This window comes from Phascolarctos cinereus, unplaced genomic scaffold (assembly GCF_003287225.1).
Source record: "Phascolarctos cinereus isolate Bilbo 61053 unplaced genomic scaffold, phaCin_HiC Scaffold_9;HRSCAF=440, whole genome shotgun sequence".
NCBI lineage: Eukaryota > Metazoa > Chordata > Mammalia > Diprotodontia > Phascolarctidae > Phascolarctos > Phascolarctos cinereus.
This window is the reverse complement of record NW_027556402.1, coordinates 1,506,178-1,522,206: the sequence shown is the minus strand read 5'-3', so window position 1 is coordinate 1,522,206 and position 16,029 is coordinate 1,506,178. Positions and strand designations below refer to the sequence as shown.

The following is a 16,029-nucleotide window of genomic DNA, read 5'->3' as shown; positions in this document are numbered from 1 at the left end:
TGCTGGGAGCCAAGAGATGGAGTTTCTTGTTCAAGGAATAGCAGGGAGACCAGTATCAATGGATTGCCTTTTGGGGGCCAGTGTGTGGTGGTGTAAGATGTAAGAAGACTAGAAAGTGGGGCCAGCACAAGTTGTGAAGGGCTTTTAATGCCAAAAAGAAGAATTTTATATTTCACCCTGGAAGTGACATGGCCTAGTACTATTGCCCCCATCCAGTGTTCTCTGTACTAATTATTAGCCAGAGGTAATTAGATCTTAGAACGGATATTTTGTAAGTAGGTAAGTAAAGGACAGTTGTTACAGGGAGTGCAGTATCCCCTTGGACATCCATAGTCCCTTAGGAGAATGGATTCAAACTTGGAGGCTGCATGGGACCAAAGGATAAATTCACAGCTCATGAGGATTGGAAGTCCCTCCTTCCTTGGTAGAGTTCTTGTGAAGCTTCCCTAGGTGTAGTTCTCTGCTGGACTTTCAAGGGAAGGTTGGTGCCCTTGCAGAGTAGGGAAGCTGGCTTTCCTCCTTGTGTCTCTTATGTAGATGCTGCTGGGGGTCACTACTGTGAATAGTGTGATGGAAACTCCAGGTCTTCCAACATTTCCCAGTTCACCCAGTCATCACTTGGTCCATGGGGTTGGCAGGAAACAACTGCATCTCTCCCCAAGGGCAATTCTTTTGACCATCACTCAGTTCAGTGCTCTTGGAATGTGAGATGCTGTGTCAGCGGACTATGTCATAAATAAGCCCAGAGGTGTGTCTGTTGTTTTCAGCCAATCACAAGGCATTTCTGGTGAGAAATCTTTTACCTTTACCTAGTGACCAAAGCCCTTCCCTGCTAGGTTACACCTTTGATGAATGGGTTGATTCACTGGAAAGGTCTGGGCCTTCTGTGTTTTACATTAATTGGGGCAGACACTTCTATCCCCACCCTAACAAAACACCCTTCTGGACACAATGAACGCAATGTATATACAGATAAGTAAATAAAAATTATATAAGAAGTTATTTTTGGAGGGAGAGAGTGATAATAACAGGGAGGTGGGAGAGATCAGAAGAGGAAAGACCTTGTGTAGGAGCTGGAAGGAAGGAAGGAAGAAGGGAAGGAGGTAAAAAGGTAAGGAAGGGAGGAAGGAAGGAAATAAGAAAAGAAGGAAAAAAGGAAGGAAGGAAGGGAGTGAGGGATGGAGGGAGAGAGGGAAAGGACAGAAGAAGGAAGAAAGAAAGGGAGGAAAGAAGGAAGGAAGAGAGGGAGGAAGGAAAGAAGGGAAGGAAGAAGGAAAGAAGAGAGGAAGGAAGGGAATGAGGGGATGAGGGAGTTGAGGGACTGGTACCATGCTCAGATCTGTGGTTTAAGAAAGAGCCTCAAGGAAGAAGGAAGAGGCAGGAGCTGTGAATGAACTCAAAGTCATTCTCTTAGAAGCAAAGGTGGTTCAGGAATTATATGGATACAAAACCAAAACACTTTTCACACATATAAAGTTAGATTTAAATAACTGGAAAAACATCAGTTGCTCACAGGTAGGCCGAGCTAATATAATAAAAAAATAACAGTTCTACCTAAGTTAATTTGCATATTCAGAGCCATACCAATCAAACTACCAAAAATTATTTTATAGAGATAGAAAAAAGCAATCACAAAATTCATCTGGAAAAACAAAAAGTCCAGAATGTCAAGGGAACTAATGCAAAGAAATGCAGGGGAAGGTGACATAGCTGTACCAGATCTTAAATTGTATTATAAAGCAGCAATCATCAAAACTGCTTGGTACTGGCTAAGAAATAGGGTGGTGGATCAGTGGAATAGGTGAAGTATGCAAGACCCAACAGTCAATGACTATGGTAATCTACTGTTCAATAAATCCAAAGACTTCAGTTTCTGGGATAAAAAAAATCACTATTTAACAAAAACTGCTGGGAAAACTGGAAAAATGTATAGCAGAAATTGGGCATAGACTAACATCTTATACCCTATACCAAGATAAAGTCAAAATGGGTACAGGGTTTAGATATAAAGATTGACACTATAAGCAAAGTAGAAGAGCAAGGAAGAGTTTACCTTTCAGATCTATGGAGAAGGGAAGAATTTATGACCAAAGAAGAGATAGAAAACATTATGAAATGCAAAATGGATGATTTTGATTACACTAAATTGAAAAGATTTTTTGCACAAACAAAGCTAAGATTAGGGGGGAAGCAGAAAACTGGGAAAGAATTTTTACAACCAGTGTATCTGATAAAGGCCTCATTCCTAAAATATTAGAGAATTGAGCCAAATTTATAAGAACACCAGTCATTTCACAATTAATAAATGGTCAAAGGATGTGAACAGGCATTTTCAGAGGAAGAAACTAAAGCTCTCTGTCGTCATATGAAAAAATGCTCTAAATCACTATGGATTAGAGAAATGCAAATCAACTCTGAGGTACCACATCCCACCTGTCAGACTGGCCAACTTGACAAAACAGGACAATGATAAATGTTGGAGAAGATGCGGGAAAACTGGAACACTAATGCATTGTTGGTGGAGTTGTGAAATGAGCCAACCTTTTTTTTTTTTTTTAAGGCAATTGGGGTTAAGTCACTTGTCCAGGATCACACAGCTAGTAAGTGTCAAGTGTTTGGGTTGAGGCCAGATTTGAACTCACATCCTCCTGATTTCAGGGCTGTTGCTCTATCCATTGTGCCACTTAGCTGTCCCTATCCAACCACTTTGGAGAGCAATTTGGAACTATGCCCAAAGGGCTATAAAATTGTGCGTACCCTTTGACCCAATTATACCACTTCTAGGTCTGTATCTCAAAGGTCCATATCCCATAAAAATGGGAAAAGGACCCATGTCTACAAAAATATTTACAGCAGCTCTTTTTGTGGTGACAAAGAATTGGAAATTGAGGGGATGCCCATCAACTGGAGAATGACTGAACACATTGTGGTACATGAATGTAATGGAATACTATTATGCTGTAAGAAATGGGGAGTAGGCAGACTTCAAAAAGACCCTGGAAACTCTGATCTGATGCAGAATGAAATGAGCAGAAACAGGAGAGCACTGTACACAGTAACAGCCACACTGTGTGATGACTGACTTTGATAGACTTGGTTCTTCTTAGCAATTCAAGGATCTAAGACATCTCCAAAAATGTCATGATGGAAATTGCTATCCACATCCAGAGAAAGAACTATGGAGTCTGAATGCAGATGGAAGCAGAGTATTTACTCTCTTTTTCCTTTGTTGTTTTGTTTTATTTCTTCATTCTCATGGTTCCTCCCACTAGTTATAATTGTTCTTTACATCATGACTAATGGAAAATATGCTTAATATGAATGTATAAGTAGAGACTATATTAGATTGCATGGCATCTTGGGTTGGGGAAAAGGAGTGGGAAGGGGAGAAAATTTACAACTCAAAATCTTATGGAAGTGAATGTTAAAAACTAAAAATAAATTAATTAATTATGAAGGGGAAAAAAATAAGCAAAGGCATTTTGACATGGCAGATAGAAAGCCTCAGAGTCAGAAGAGCTGGGTTCAAGTCCTCATTGACACATATGAGCTGTGAGATCCTGGGTACCAACCTGCTTTGGTGAAGAGAATTTCCTCATAAGGGAGTTCTCTACAAAAATAGTAATTGCAGTTCCAGATCCTATCACAATCTGGCTCAGTGGATCGATTAGAAACCTTGGCATTTTTTGGTAACAGTTATGAATTAAAGAGTTCTTCTTGTGTCTCCCAGGGGTCAGCAGATGACCCTGGGTTCTGGAAGGCTAGGCAGTAGGGCTCAAGATCTAGCCATTCTTACCAAGTTGGGACCCTGTCAAGGACCAGCCTGGTGATGGTGACCAATCTGTTCTCTAAGTTCCCAATTTTCTAGGTGTGGAGAGACTCTTCCTCATGCTGGTCTCATGGGGAATCGTCTAGTTTCATCCAGTTGCCATCAAAGACTCTTAAATTATGGCGGGGTGCAGAGAATACTTATAGCAATGAATGGAATTCTCAAACCTTGAGGCATTAAAGTCAGTTATGAATTGATTTTTGCTTTTTTTTTCTAGAGTGTCTCAGAGAGAAATGGGTGTCCTATGCATTACATTTAGCAAAATAATCAGACATGCCTCACAGAAATAAAAATAGTCTTTCTGGAAAGAACAAATCATTCTGTTCTAGAATTTCCTCAATTCACGAATTTTCCTTTAAAGTGATTTAGAACTGAAATATTTACATCAGAAAAGAGAAATGAAGTTAAGATTGAATGCGATTTGCATTGTAATCTGGTGAATTTTAATCATTCCTGCATTTTCCAGACAAAGAAAGCCCAACTCTGCGGTTGGTACTGGTAATTCCACAGTGAAGGCATCACTTCTTTGTGAGTTACAGAGGTAGGCATATCATTCATTTATTGACCAGCTATTGTTGTTGCCTGGGGCAACGGGCTATGTGGGCTATTTCATACAATGTGCTTGAGTCCTTAGAAGTACCTGGAGGAGCCTGGGGCTGGCACACTCCTAGGGTTCCTGAAAATAATGCTCTTTGTCAAGTAAAACCCTAGAACTAGAAGTCATGTAAAAGGAAGTTCATAAATTGTACGGAGCACCTGTGACAGAAGTAACTCTGAATGTCTCCAAATGCTCCACAATCCCCTCTTTTTCTTTCGCCCTGATGACTTGACTTGGCTCTTTTTTTTTTTTGCCATGTTCCTCCATGAAATACCATCACTTCACATCTCCTTGGCTGGGTAGAAGAGTGCCCAAGTTTATCCCTTTGGGAAAAGTCAAGGTGGGCAGTGCTGAGATGCAAGATTTACCAGGAATTTCTTCAGCAAATGGATAAAATTACAATAACATTTACTTGAAAACTAAATGGGCAAATATGATACCAAGAAGCATCCTGAAAAAAAAAAGCTAAGGACAGGATTCTGGCAGACTCAGGCTTTAAAAAGATGACAAAGTGGTTATCATTAAACCTGCTGGGTAGACAGAACAACACAATAAACTATACAGATTTACCAATGGAATAAACTAGATGCACCAGAGATACCAACTGAAGGAATGCAAAAGATCAGCATTGGACAAAAATTCTTTTTAAAGAATTGAAATTTTTATCTTGAAAATCAGAGGTGAGATTAATAAGATTGAAAGTTAAAACAAGGCTATTGAGCTAATAAATAAAACTAGGAGTTGGTTTCATGGAAAAACCAATAAAATAGATAAGCCATTAGTCAATTTAATTTTAAAAAAAGAAAGCAGAAAACCAAATATCTAGTGTCAAAAATGAAAAGAGTGAATTCACCACCGATGAAGAAGCACCACATTGGAAATCCTGAAAATCAAAGGTGGGATCGATAAGATTGAAAGTACAACAAACAAACAAAAAACCAAAACCAAAACCAAACCAAAACAAAAAAACATTGGAAGTAAAAATTGAAATTTGTTAATAAAAAAAATCCAGAAAAGGATTTATTGTTTAACAAATATGCTTGGGAAAACTGGGTTTTGACTTGTTCAAAACTGGATTAGACCCACAGCTCCCACCATATATTCTAATACTCTAATGATCTGTGATCTCTCTGGGAAACTCCCTATAACAAAGCAGATCAGGCACCATTCTGGCTTACCCATCCTGGGAGATTCTATTGCTAATAATAATAACAATAATAAGTACTATTATTATTATAATCACTCTTATTATCACTAATTCTTAATTATAATTAATATAAAATAATAGTTATTACTAATAATTTACATAGGGCTTTAAGGTTTGCAAAGTGCTTTAAAAATATCCCATTTTGTCCTTTCAATGACTCTACCAGCTAAGTGGCATTATTATCCCCATTTTACAGATGAGGAAATTAAGGCAGTCAGAAGTTAAGTGACTTTCCTAGAATTACACAGTGAGCAACTATATATTCCTCATAGGTACTTCATAAGGGATATACCCGTGACCTTGAAGGACTGGCTCATTTTCTCCTGATATGTCAAGATTATCAATGTATCTGTCCACTTCAAATCCCTCTTCCTCACCACGAGAACCCTATCTTTTTATTTCTTCTATCATGTTTCCCTGATGTCATCCTACATTCCTGTTCTTTGAAATTCCTTATCTGTAAGATGTAGCAGCCTGGTCACACCCACAATGCACCTCTCCATTGCTCTCTGTGTGATATTTACCTCTCATTTTCCAAAGGCTCTAGTGTTCCTTGTCTTACCTCACAACAACAACAACAGTGGAATATTGCCAGAGAAAAAGTATCTTTGTTTCTGGGAGATATTTGAGATCATTTGAGGAGACTGGCAATTTCCTAAAGGTAGTCTTCTCTTCCATTATTTCATTACATGCCTAATTTGGACATTTGTACCACCTACCACATATATTTCTGTATGTATATCTGTGATATACATACACACACATATGTGCATATGTATATGTGTATATGTAGACATGCATATATGTGCATACACACCTGCATATGTATGCATATGGACAGCATATAGATTATGTATGTATATCCTTATTTATGTACATGGTGTGTGCTTATAGATACACATATTCACACACACACGTGCCTATGTATATCTGTGTGTATGGACATATGCTCACATGGTTATGGAGAAGCTTCAATAGTCCATCCCAAAAACAGTTTATGACAAATTTTAAATCTTACTTTCTATGCTCTGCTTGTCTGCATTTTGCTCTGAATTTCCCTCTGTTCTCTATCCATTAAAAATGCTTTACTGAACTTCTTTAATTTTTTTTTGTTATTTTTTCCTAGAAATACTAGCTCCTCTTTCCTACTCAAGTCCTCCCAAATTGACACACACATATGCATGTGTGCACTCACACACACACACACACACACACACACACACACACACACAATTCTTTTTAACAAATAAATACAATTGAGCAAAACAAACCCCCACCTTTTCTGTACATAGAAACATCAGGCTGATTCTGCCCTTTGGTCCCTGGACCTGAGTCAGTGGGTGGGTAGCCTGGGTCATCATCAGTCCCGGGGAGCCTGCCAGGTCCCTGCACTCAGCACAGTTCCCAGGTCATTCTAAGTGGTCTTCCTTCCCATTGCTGCTCCTGCTCTAAAAATGGGCCTCCTGGTTCTGCTCATTTCCTTCTGCATAGGTTCGTCCAAGTCTCCTCAGTTTCCTCTGGAGGAACCTGCCATTGCTTAAGGGGCAATACTGTTTTCTTACTTTCACATGCCATCATCTGCTCAGCCACTCTCTGATTGATGGGTGCCTGCTTGTTTCCAGTTCTTTGCTATGGCCCCAACAGAAAGTTGTTATAAATATTTCTGTGCAGACAGATCTTTCTCCTGCTAAAAAAGACTTTACTATCCCATGCCTGGCATGCTTTCCTCACCCGTCTGCTCTTTGGCTTCCTGTAAAACTTAGCTAAAATCCCAACTTTTGCTCAAAGGCTTTCCCCATCCCCTTTGAGGTTAGTGACTGTTTTTTGAGATTACCCTTCTTCTACCCCATACATACCTTCTTGTTGGCATGCTGTCTCCTTATATGGCTGAGAGCTTCCAGAGGACAGAGATTGTCTTTTCCTTTCTTAACACAGTGACTGGCATCTAGTAGGTACTGAGGAAATGCTTGCTGACTTTATCCCCCCTTCCCTATTATTTCCTCTTCCTCCTCCAATGTCCTTCAAGCTCCTTCCTCGCTCCCTTTCTTGTGACACAGTGTGCCATTTATCTGGGGACGTGATGCTTTTTTTCTCTTTGCATCTTCCCCATCAAGCCCAGTGACTGACGTTGCTGAATGTCTATTGAACTGAACAAATGAATGAAATGATTCCCACTCTTTCTGGTAGGGAGGGATTCAATGCAGACGCTTCCTCAGCTCACACGGACCACACCTTCCAGGCATTCTTGATTCTTGTAATTCTCGTCCATGTCTTTCAATAAATCTTCTCCAGGCTACCACCCACTATGCTGGTAGCCTTCCTCTGGTTCTTTGAACATTCTGTGGGTACTAGCCTCACAGCTAGGGCCATCTATCTGTTACCCAAAGAGAATTAGACACAGCGCTTCCAAACAAGTGGCTTTGTAACCTCTGCTTAAAAACTTCCCTCGAAGTCCATTCAACTTTTGAATTGTTAAAAGTTTTACAAATTTGCTTAAAATGATAATGAATTTTAACAAAACAATTAGTTTGAATAATTAACCTCAGTAACAACAATTAACAATGACAAAGATGTATCCATCTTCATCTCCTATGATTTCTTCCCGATATATGTGCTCTGCTCCATTAAAGATAGTCTCATCAATCTTTCTTCACAACCTCCATCCTCCTCCCACCTCCCATGATCCTTCCCACCTTGGATTTTGCCATGCCATTCTTCTTTCTGTAAAGTGTATGCATATTCCAAAGTTTCATTCAAATCCAGCTCTTCTGAGGAAGATGTCGCCCAGACAAATTTCTCACTGTCATGATCTTCCATTGACCCACACAGTTTAGGACTGAGTTATTATATTTTCTATGTTAACTTTAGCTCTTCAAATGGATTTGAAGGTCCATGAGAACTAGGATTATTTTTTAAAAATAGTTTTTATATCACTCATAGTGTCTTACACCATATCATAGTGGGCATGTAATAAATACATGTATAACTTTGTTAAATCTGTATAATGACCAGTTAAGGGGGGTATCATCATCGTCATCATCATCATCATCATACCATCATCATCATCATCATTGTTGTCGTCATCATCATCATCCTCATTTTCATCCTTTCCTCACACTAAATGTATTCTTTCTGTAATGGGGAAGAAGATTCTTAGAACGTCAGAATAAGAGAATGTCAGACCTGATGATGTAGCACCAGGACCTTATGTGCCATGAGATGTATATGCTAGCTATGAAGATCTGGCAGGAACCCTGGAGTGCTGACCAAAGTGGCTCTGGGAATATCACTGTCTGGTTAGTACTCTAGGCACTGTAATGAACCAGCTCTTATGCCTCTAAGAAATAGATGGGACAACAAAGGTCTATAGGTTAGCCTTACCTGAGCCTGTCATGATAATCAGGTTGATAGAAAGAATGAAAAAGGAAATGGTGCTCCTTTGTGTTCCAAAATCACAAGAAGGCAAGATACATCAAACCAAACCAGAAATGGCAATGCTCTACCTTCAGAAAATGCTACAATGAAGATGGTGCTGGCTACTAAAGAGGATAAATCATAAATCTGCATGAATGGACCAATAACAGGAATGCTTTAGTTACATGTCAACATTATATCAAAACAAAATTGAAAACATATTTTACTGGTTATAGATAAAGGATGCGTGTTGCTTTTTGTCAATTTGAACTTCAGCTCCACCTCACACAATAGCATACTACCAGCAAGTGCACAGCAATGAAAATGAAAGAAGGATGTTCTCCACCCCACCTCAAAAATTACAGAGCATTCTGGGTTCTCATGAATCAATAAATCAGAGGTATGAACTGGGTGTGAATAGTGCTGAGACAAAGCTCCACTGAATCAGTCAATCAAAGCAATTTTGACATGGTGCCACAGGATGTCTATAGGGATTTTGTTGGAGAGACTCGGTCAGACCTTGCAAAGCTTGTATAAAAACAAAAGGCTAGTTGAGAACCTGAGCATTTAAGCATCTTGCAGACAAGACTTTTGATGAGGGGACAAAGTAAAAAAAAAAGCAAACAAACAGAAGGATAAATAGAAGACAATAGGAAAGAAGGAAATACACAATTAGCAATCATAACTGTGAATGTGAATGGGATGAATTCATTAATAAAATGAAAGAGCATAGCAGAATGTATTAGAACCCAGTAATCATCAAAACAATTTGGTACTGGAATAAAAAAAATAGAATGGTTGATCAAGAAATAGATTGGGTACATGATATACAGAAGCAAATGATCACAGTTTTCTAGTGCTTGACAAACCCCAAGATCCTAGCTGTTGGGGCAATAATTTATTGTTTGTCAGAAACTGCTGGGAAAACTGGAAAATAGTCTGGCAGAAGCTAGCCACAGATCAACATCTCACACTATAAGAGAAGCTCAAAATAGGTACATGATTTTGACAACAAAGGTGATATAATAATGAAATTAGGGGGGCATGGGAAAAAATTACCTGTCCTATCTATGAATGGGTCAGAATTCATGACCAAACAAAAGATAGAGAGGTTCATGGGAGATAAAATGGACAATTTTGATTACATTAATTTAAAGAAGTTTTTGCTCAAACAAAACTAATGCAGTCAAAGTGAGAAGAAAAACAGGAAATGGGGTAGAATTTTTTTGCAAGTTCTTCTAATAAAAGTTTCATTTTTTAAATACACAAAAACTGATCCAAGTTTATAAAAATAGAAGCCATTCCCCAATTCATAAGTCATCAAAGGATATGAAGAAGCAGTTTTCATAGGAAGAAATTGATGCTCTCAATAAAAATGCTCTAAATTACTAATTATTAGTGAAATGAGAATTAAAACTCCTCTGTGGTATTAACCTCACACCTATCAGATCGTCTAAGATGACAGAAAAGGAAAACAAAAAATACTGGAGGAGAAGTCAGGAAATAGGTACAGTAATCCACAATTTGTGGAGCTGTGAAGTAGTCCAACCATCCTGCAGAACAACTATAAACCTGTGCATACTCTTTGACTCAACAATACTATTAAGTCTACACCCCAAGAAAATCATAAAAAAGGAACAGGAGCCATACGTACAAAATATTTATAGTGGTTCTTTCCATGGTGGCAAAGACTGAAGCCAAGGGGCTGCCCATCAATTGGGTATTGGCTGAATAAGTTATGGTATATGAATGTAATGGAATACCATTGTGCTGTAAGAAATGCTGAAAGGGATGGTCTCAGAAGAACTTAGGAAGTGTTATATGATTTGATGCAAAGTGAAGTGAGCAGAACAAGGAGAACAATTTATACAGTAATAGCAATATTGTACCAATAATTAGCTGTTAAGTAATTAGTAACTCTGATCAACAAAATGATCCACCACAATTCCAAAGGAATACTGAAGTAAAATGTTATTCACCTCCAGACAGAGAACTGATGGACTCAAAATACAGATTGAAGCACATTTTTCCCTTTATTTTTCTTGCTTTGGGTGAGCGAGGGTGGAGGCATGGCTAATGTGGATATATATTTTGCATATCTTCATATTACAGTAGATATTTTATTTCTTGCCTTCTCAATAGGTGAGGGAGGGGCTGGAGGAAAGGAAAGGATTTGGACAAAAAATCGGAATAAAATTGAAAAAAGAGAAGAAAGAAGATTGCATCTAGCTCTAGCTAGTATATTTAATAGAAAACTTGAAAACTGTTTTGCCCACTTAGAAGCAACCAAAAAGAAACCTGTTGAAAAGACTCTGAAAAAGAAAAGTCAAAATTCTATCCAAAATTCTCGATACCCTGAATTAGTAACTTGAAAGCAAAAGTCAAAAGTTTGAGGAGCTAAATAGAGTCAAAGTAGAACAAACAATTCTGCATAACTCAAAATTGTCAACATTGCAGAGGCTTGAGAGGTGATGAAATCAAGGGTGAGACAGAGCACCTCAGAGAAGAATGAGGCAGAAAATTGCTGATTGTCTCTATGGTCAGGGATGTCCAACATAATAAAAACTTACATTGCACCAATTGAGAAATGGGAGCTTGGCCACCATCAATAAAAGGAACAATGCAGAAAGTTAGTGACTAAGACCCTCCCTTGTTTGTGAACTGAAAAGCATCAGAAGCCAGGCAGATCATAATTATTAGCTCAGATGTTTTACCCAGATGCATGAAATAGTGGCCAGGCTCTTTACCAGATCAGGTGCTGAACTAATTGCCCCACTCTTAACAGAAGATGTTCCATACAAACACACGTGTTGCATATGTACACACATATGTGTATATGTTTGCATGTGTATATATACACATATTTACATATATACACATACTCCTCCAAAGGATTAGAACACCAGAGAATCCTTCAATTATCGGCCAATTGTGTGTTTATGTACTTTATACAGAGTAATTACAGCTTCTATCTCAAAAAAAAATCTGCAAACACTTACAGGAAAAGAATATGTTGGTTAAGGAAAAGAAAATATAAAAAAGTCACAGGGAACAACAACAAGAAACATTGATGACATGCTCACTACATGCTAAACCTCATGCTTGGTGCCTGGCACCTGGACAGACAATATAAGCAACTACAATACAGCAAGAAGTCAGTCCCTGCCCTCAGAAAGCTTAGATTTTAATGGAGGCAAGAGGACTAAAAGTGAGAGGAGAAGGCTGTATTGGGGCATGGTGTCATGGTGACAAAGTCCTGAGAGTCAAAAGCCAAGGAGGGAGGAAATGAAGTGTGGATGACCAGCCTGAGCCCATGCCAAAATGGTGGACCTGGGAGGAAGTCATTGGCAAGGGAATGGGGCCAGAGAGGCAGAGGGATGTTCCAAGGAATACGGACCTCCAGGGTGAGAGGACAATGGAGGTTTGAGGGTTAAGTCCTAGGGAGGGGAGAAGGAAGGAGATAAATAGGACATAGCATTACTAATTCTGAAATTATTGACATGCTGCTATAACACACCACAACTTTTATGCTGCCCACGTGAATTTTTAAAAAAAGCTTTCGATTAACCTACTAATGGTATATTCATATACTGTAAAATTTATAAAATAGACACAAATATAGTAGGAACATATCTGTAATACAATAATTTTAAGTACATTTGATATGAAATGTGATATTTTTGATAGGAAACAAGATACTTTAAGCCCATTATGGTTCTGACTAGCCATAAATAATTTCTCATCTCTTCTAGATAGAACCAAGAACAGCTTTCAAGTTAAAGAAGGAGTTAAATCAAAACATCTTATGAGTCAGCCAACGACTCCATTGCACAACACATTAAATTGCTCCTTCATCTCATTGTATCTTTCTGCAAAGATATCAAAATGTCATTTGGACTCCATAAGTGTAAAATTCTTAATGTGTGCATATGAAAGCAAGAAAACTGGAATCTGGAGGTCATACTGCATCAATGGATAACAGCCATACCTATCAATACTTTGGTGTCCTGTACAGCAGACACAGCAAGCATAAAGATAGCAAAAGCAAAGTCTATGGCTGAATATATTAGGAGACTTAGAGGCATTATGAAATCAAAGCTGAATAAATATACTCAAACCAATTAACATCCATGTGACATCTGTCTTAACTTGTACTTTTGACCTGGTAAAGTGGACCCTAAGAGATTGGAAAAGTATTCCAACAAAAAAATAAACCCTCTACAATAATTAGTAAAACTTAGGGCCCAGCTCCCAAAAGTAGTTAGAGAGGGTTAATATTTCCACACCAAAAAGGAGGAAACAGATTTGAAGACACTTTTAGAATGCCAAAAACTTAGAGGAATATATTTAGAACAAGTAGATATCACTTTACTAGCCATAGTTAAAGCTGATATCAAACACACATCATTGGATACATTGAATGTAGATGAAAGTAGCTAAACCTAGAGAAAGAGCCTATGCAATCACTAAGATGTAAGAGCCAATTCTGGACAACCTCCATGGGAGACACTGCATGAACCCAGCCAGCAGTTTGTCAACAACAAAGAATCACACAAATGATCAAGTCATGTCCATTTCTTTGTAGAAATGAAAAGATTTGTGATAGTGATTCAGGGTAAGGTCTTTGCTACCAAAATGTCAGGAGGGTCATCCTTAAAGAATCCTACCAGGTTCTCAACATACACTATTAGCGGAAACCAAACAATATGTCACAGCAGGCTATAAAAACTTAGCACTTAACTAGAAGGACATGACCTTGTGGCTAGAATTACCTATCAGAATCTCACTATCTTTTGTGGATCAACAGACAACAAATCTCCATGGAATAAATACAGATCTCAAACTATCCTAGAGAATTCAACCAATATACTACACTGAAACCAGACTGTTATCAGCAGCTGAATTGTTTCCCACAACCAGGGGGAACAACAGTGACTCATAAATCCTTAAGAAGAATGCTTTGGGAGAGTGGAGCCAAGATGGTGGAGTAAGAGCAGTGGCTTCCTTGAGCTTTCCAAAAACCCTTCCAAAGACCTGTAAAAAAAGGCTCAAAACAAATTCTAGAGCAGCAGAACCCACAAAAAGACAGAATGAAGCAAATTTCCAGCCCAAGACAACCTGGATGGTTGATTGGAAAGGTCTGTTACACCCAGCTGGGAGCACAAACAAAGACAGGACCTCAGCAAACCTAGAGCAGGCCTCAGGAGACTTGAATCATGGGCAGCTGTGTCAGTGTCCAGACTTCTCAACCCACAAATGCCAAAGAAAACTTAGAAGGTCAGTAGGAAAGGTTTGTTGGACCTGGGGGAGAGAGGAGCTTGGGCTGGCCCCAGTCACCAGTGCAGTCCCAGAGCAGCAACTGCTTCAGGAGCTCTCAGCCTACAGACAGTGGGGGATTGAGTGGCTGATCAGAGAGGGGTTGCAGGAATCTCTTTGCTGGTGCTGAGGCAAGATTCCCTTGCTTTGCCCATGCTTGGATCTGCGTCACAGATTTGGGTGGTGGTCCTGGGGTGAGGAGGAGCATTGGTATGGTGGAGCTTGTGGTGGTGATGCAGAGAGAATCCTCCTCACAGTTCCAAGGCAGAAAAGAATACTTGTGGTCACTCATAGACCAGAACACGGGTGAGGAGAGGAGTAAACCCCTCACCTTTGATCATACCACCTTGGAAGAAATGAAAGTTTTTAGGTCCCTAGAAGTGTGTCTGAAAACAGATGCCCAAACCCCCCTAAGCTTGGGACAATACATTCTCCACATGGGAAGCAGAGGCCTACCTTAACAAAGACTTGAAAAGTCAAGTAATTGGCTAGGAACATGAACAAACAGCACATAAAAATCAGACAACAGAATCTTTCTTTGGTGGCAAAGAAGATCAAAACATACAATCAGAAGACAACAAAGTTAAAGCTCCTATATCCAAAGCCTCCAAGAAAAATATGAATCAGTCCCAGGCCATGGAAGGGCTCAAAAATGATTATGAGAAGCAAGTAAGAGCAGTAGACGAAACACTGGGAAGAGAAATGAGAGTGATGAAAGAAAATCATGAAAAAACAAGTCAACAGCTTGCTAAAGGAGACCTAAAAAATACTGAAGAAAATAACACCTCAAAAAATAGCTTAACCCAAATGGCAAGAAGAGGTCCAGAAAGCCAATGAGGAGAAAAGTGCCTTCAAAAGCAGAATTGGCCAAATGGAAAAGGAAGTCCAAAAGATCACTGAAGAAAATACTTCTTTAAAATTAGAATGGAGCAAATGGAATCTAATGACTTTATGAGAAATCAGGACATTGTAAAACAAAACCAAAAGAATGAAAAAAAAAATAGAGGACAATGTGAAATATCTCATTGGAAAAACAACTGACCTGGAAAAATAGATCCAGAAGAGACAATTTAAAAATTATTGGACTACCTGAAAGCCATGATCAAAAAAAGACTGTAGACATCATCTTTCAAGAAGTTATCAAGGAAAACTGCCCTGATATTCTAGATCCAGAGGGTAAGATAGAAATGGAAAAAATCCACTGATCACCTCCTGAAAGAGAGCTCCAAAGGAAAATCCCTAAGAATATCATAGCCAAATTCCAGAGTTCCCAGGTCAAGGAAAAAATACTGCAAGCACCCAGAAAGAAACAATTTAAGTATTGTGGAAGCACAATCAGGATAACACAAGATTTAGCAGCTTCTATATTAAGGGACCAGAGGGCTTGGAATATGATATTCTGGAGGGCAAAGGAGATAGGATTACAACCAAGAATCACCTACCTAGCGAAACTGAGTATAATGCTTCAGGGGGAAAAAATAGACATTCAGTGAAATAGAGGACTTTCAAGCATTCTTGATGAAAAGATGAGAGTTGAATAGAAAATTCAACTTTGAAATACAAGACTCAAGAGAAGCATGAAGAGGTAAACAGGAAAGAGAAATCTGAAGGGACTTATTAAAGTTGAACTGTTTACATTCCTACATGGAAAGATATTTGTAACTC

General features: G+C 38.8%; 1 long non-coding RNA gene across 3 annotated transcripts; it reads left to right on the top strand.

The window, feature by feature from the left end:
• Nucleotides 1-803: 803 nt before the first annotated feature.
• Nucleotides 804-13,165, top strand: LOC110201222 (uncharacterized). Of its 3 annotated transcripts, none has more exons than XR_002322433.1 (3): nucleotides 804-873; nucleotides 4,296-4,370; nucleotides 12,801-13,165. It is a non-coding gene; the product is annotated as an uncharacterized LOC110201222 (long non-coding RNA). The 3 variants fall into 3 exon arrangements; XR_002322432.1 differs by having other exon boundaries at nucleotides 819-962; XR_002322434.1 differs by having other exon boundaries at nucleotides 819-976.
• Nucleotides 13,166-16,029: the final 2,864 nt, after the last annotated feature.